At 38.4% G+C, this 5056-nt stretch overlaps 1 pseudogene; it reads left to right on the forward strand.

Moving 5' to 3' along the window:
• The first annotated feature begins 1525 nt into the window (after nucleotides 1–1525).
• LOC145972169 (uncharacterized) lies at nucleotides 1526–3413 on the forward strand (annotated as a pseudogene).
• Nucleotides 3414–5056: the final 1643 nt, after the last annotated feature.

The following is a 5056-nucleotide window of genomic DNA, read 5'->3' on the forward strand; positions in this document are numbered from 1 at the left end:
AAATGACAAAATTTTGATTCTAAACATTTTTTCGTAGTGTGCTTATTTTTCGAGTTATTTGGCTGCCTAAGTTAAAATGGGTCACCCTGTATATATATATATACAGGGTGTCCTAGACCACCCGTACACCCCTTTTCTTTCAAAAACTAAGCATTTTAGAGAAAAATGTTTCAGACAAAAGTTGTTTGGTTTCGAGGGGGCCATAAGATGGTACCATTGGTTTGACCTTGAAGAGTCATTTGAAGGTCACGTGAAGGTCACTTCAATTTTTTTAAATGGAATACCCTATATATTTTTGCACATTCTTGTAGCTCATCTCGAGAGCTTTCCAAAACACTATAATTAAGTTAGTTTTCATTAAGTACTTTCCGAGTTATGAGGCTTGAAGTAATTTTTTAATTTTACGTAAATCATAAAATATCTTGTAAAATATTCATTTTTCAATTATTTTACCTTAATACTTTTATGTAGAAAATAATGAGAGGAATCAATTGGTGTAAAGAAAACACATAGTTGTTTCGAAGAAAAAATATGTAATTTGTAATTAACAATTACATATTTTTTCTTAAAAATAACTGTGTTTCTTTTACACCAATTGATTCCTCTTATTATTTTGTATATAAAAGTATTAAGGTAAGATAATCGAAAAATGAATATTTTACAAGATATTTTATGATTTACGTAAAATTAAGAAATTATTTCAAGCCTCATAACTCGGAAAGTACTTAATGAAAACTAACTTAATTATAGTGTTTTGGAAAGCTCTCGAGATGAGCTACAAGAATGTGCAAAAATATATAGGGTATTCCATTTAAAAAAATTGAAGTGACCTTCACGTGACCTTCAAATGACTCTTCAAGGTCAAACCAATGGTACCATCTTATGGCCCCCTCGAAACCAAACAACTTTTGTCTGAAACATTTTTCTCTAAAATGCTTAGTTTTTGAAAGAAAAGGGGTGTACGGGTGGTCTAGGACACCCTGTATATATATATATATATATATATATATATATATATGTATATATATATATGTTTATAAATATATTGATAGAGATACTAAAGCGCTGTGTTTTCGGAGAATAGCGAAATGAGGATTGGCCTTTTTATGACAATAGCAATTCTTCCAGATGTTCTGGATCGTTAAGGGGAAATTCCTGTAAAAATCTTTTTTTTTGCATTTTTTTTTGCTTTAAAAATGAATTTAGCATCTGAAGAATGTATTCTCAAAGTTTGGGGCTCAACAGAAAGTCCTTAATGTCCCTAGAAAGTCACCAAAGTGATGCGCAAAAGTACCGATAGCAGGTAAGCGAACGAGCGCTCTTTACGGCCTCTACCGTTTAATTTCTAAGCCAAACAAGTTTGCTAGTTTCTTTTTTGAAAAGTTGGGGTCGCTTCTGACGGCTTGTATAACTGACATTTTTGTTTTCACAAAAGCAGCTGAGAGAGAACCTACTCTTAGTATACGGTTTAGTGCCACGTGGTGTATTTGTTTATTGTATCGCGTCAGTGTGATTATTTGAAATAATGAGCCGTAAGATCCCAACTGATGATCCAAATTATCGTGCTAGCCGTCCTCGTCGTCGAAAATATGAAGGCAATCAATTTTCCAGCGTGCCAGACATGGACGTCGATGAAGAATCAAACGACGAAACGACGAGCGCCTCGGCGAGAAAATTGAAAAAGTCGGCTGACGATATTATTGTCAATCAAAGCTTTTGCTATCGAATAATCGAATTTATTAGCGTTTTCTCTGCCCTTGCCGACATACTAGTGTGCAGACAGTGCAAGCAAAAAGTTTCATTTGCGGAATCGGGCCAAAAAGGATTAGGCTTCAAAATTACAGTTACCTGCAAATGTGGAACTACAATGATTCCCTCAAGTCCATTTATACACAACGCGTATGAAATAAACCGACGAATCGTTTTGGCAATGCGTTTACTTGGTGTCGCTCGAGAAGGAATAAATATATTCTGTGGTATTATGAATTTCGGCAGTGGACTAAGCCAGCACGCTTATGATCGAATAATTCAGCATGTGCACACGTCCGTCACAAGAAACTGTTCAATGTGAGTAGTAAAAATGCGATCGAAGATGGGAAAAAAGAAAATGAGGCGAAGGAACAGCCATTATTAAATTTAACTGTGAGTGGTGATGAATCGTGGAAGAAGCGCGGCTTCTCCTCATTGTACGGCGTAACGACACTTATTGCCTACTACTCAGGCAAAGTAATGGATTTGGCAGTAAAAAGTAGCTATTGCCATGCATGCACCTATTTCCGAAATAACGCCGACGACCCTGAAGGCGCAAATCACATGGAGAATTGTTCCATCAATCACAAAGGCTCGGCGGGAAAGATGGAGGTTGACGCCGTTCTCGAAATGTTCCTCCGTTCTGAAGAAAAGTTTGGTGTTCGTTACACTAATTACGTGGGGGATGGCGATACAAAAACTTTTAAGTCTATATTAGATGCTAAGCCGTACGAAGATATTGTAGTTATCAAAAGTGAGTGTGTGGGCCATGTGGAAAAGCGAATGGGAAGTCGCCTTCGAAATATAAAAAAAACCGCAAAACTTGGCGGCAAAGGCAAACTGACTGACGCTTTAATAAAAAAATTAACAAAATATTACGGCCTTGCAATACGCAGAAATTCAGAATCAAAAGATAACATGAAAAAAGAAATAATGGCTACATTTTACCACTTGATCTCGACCGATGAAAATCCGCAACATCAGTTCTGTCCCACTGGCGCCGACTCGTGGTGTGCGTATAACGCTGCTCAAGCAAACAAAGCTACTTATGAACATCCAGCCCCTCTACACCCAGAAATACAAAAGAATATTCTTCCGATATACGAAGATTTATCACGAGACGATCTACTGGAGCGTTGCATTGGCGGTTTCACTCAAAACGCTAACGAATCTTTTAATGCGACGATGTGTGGCATTTAGCTCCTAAACATTTGAATTGTGGCTCAAAAATAATAGAAATTGCGGCATACTTAGCTGCAGGAATATTCAATGATGGATATTCATTTGTCCTTAGAGTCATGAACGATCTGGAACTGCCAATCGGCCTGGAATGTAAAATGTTCGCCGATTCGTACGACACCAATCGAGTGAAGAGACAAGATCGACGCTCATTAAATTCGTCCAAAGAGGCCAGAACTGCTCAAAAAGAGAAAAAAACAGCCGAGATGGATGGTTTCCTTGAAGTAGAAGGCTTGCTCTATGGTCCTGGCATCGCTGATTAAGCTTGGGTAATTATAAATCACTCTAAACTTTACTTTTCAAGAACGAAAACTTAAATGGCGTTTTTCTCGAAACACGTTTTTTTCCGCGCCGTGCAGCGTAACTCACGAAGTTTTCAACCGATTGACTTGAAATTTTACACAGATATTCTTTAACTTATTGGCCTTTGCATGAACCTAAAATTTTATAAAAATTGTAATATTAAGTATTGTTTTTAACAATTTGTTTATGAAAAAAAAAGTGTTTTTTTTTCTTTTTGTCCTCAAATTTTTATTTTTCACCTTTTTTTGTTAATGTTTTTAGGTTCATGCAAAGAAGAATTTCATATTTTAATGGAAAAAATTTTGTTCTTTGATTTCAGATAACTACAAGGACCTGGGCGTTGCACGGCGCAAATCCGAGGAGTCAAGTTTGGTCAGCTGTAGCGTCGCCATTTTGTTTTTTTTTATTCATAAAAAAATTTTTTTCGTACACATTTTAACGTCTATTGTAATATGTAACTTCAGAAATTGCAATAAATGCTTTCAGTTTTTTGTAAAAAATTATTGAAAAACACGTCATTTACAGGAATTTCCCTCCTTAAGGTCGATCCTAATTTCAGCTACTCCGTATTCTATCTTTAGCGTACGCGACTCTACGGATAAGCCGACTACCTGTCGGTATGTGCTTTCTTCGCTCGGTGAGATTAATCGTAAGAAACGATAATAATCTCGAATGCATTCGGAGCACTCTATAAGCGGTCGGTCTTGGTGACAGGCTTCACCGCAGATTTTACATCTTTGTATTGGTACCGTTCCGTATTGGAAGATATGAGAGTATCTTGTTAAAACTCTGTTGTAAATCCTAGGATTGTCCGTACATACTATATAAAGGCTGTCGGAACTCAACACATCATGTTTCATTATAATCACACATTTCACACGTAGGCTATTATAAATAGAGTCCGCCATGGTGGGGTGTATAGAGCGCTTAAAGTTTACTAGTGGGCACATTTTCGGCTTTTTCTTTAAGCATATACGCCTTGCATGTGAGTTCTGCAAAAAGCGAAAGCGTTTAAGTCGTTTATATTTTTTCCTTGCCCCCTTTCGTAGATAGCTCTCCCAAAGTAAGAATATATACATTCAAGGCATTGAAAAATGGGGCGGGTAATTTCTAGAGTGCAGTTGCAATATTCGCATGTAGGGAAGTTTATGTCTCCAAAGGTTACCCAGTGACAAACTATTAGTTCTGGTTTAGCTCTGAGTTGTCGTAGTTTATAACATCCACAACACATGCGGTGTTACGTCCCGGGATGTCGCGGCTCTAAAAGAGAATTCGGATGTCGCGGGGCTCGATCGCTCTTTCGGGTCAAGTGAACCTATGCGGTTCTTCCCGGGGATACGTGCGATCTGAAGCGCTCGGAATTATTGTTCGGGCTCGGAATCGGTGGACTCTTCGTCGGGGTACACGATAGGGATGACTATATTACCGTCTTGTTACTGGATAATTGGCGGGGTGTAGCCAATAGTCTAGAAGTCGCTCAGGGCACTCGGGGCATTCGTCGCTAATTTTGATGCTGCTTAATCTATTTCCACAGGAGTGACATCCGATGGGTTCGCCAATTATAAGTCTATGTTTCGTCACGTAATTATACTGTAGACGCTCTTCGGCGGGCAGGGAATAATAACAGAATGCGCACAGAGCGGCTCTAGTTTGATTATTCGCGAATCCGCAAGCCTTTTGGCAAAAGATCAGGGAGAGATCGGGGGTATTAAGGGGGGCCTGAGTGGTCCGATCACGAAACTCGCGGGGTCGCATCGGGGGAGAA

This window comes from Camponotus vicinus, unplaced genomic scaffold (assembly GCF_025532165.1).
Source record: "Camponotus vicinus isolate PSW18456_S1 unplaced genomic scaffold, iyCamVici1.0 SCAF_5, whole genome shotgun sequence".
In the NCBI taxonomy this organism is placed as follows: Eukaryota; Metazoa; Arthropoda; class Insecta; order Hymenoptera; family Formicidae; genus Camponotus; species Camponotus vicinus.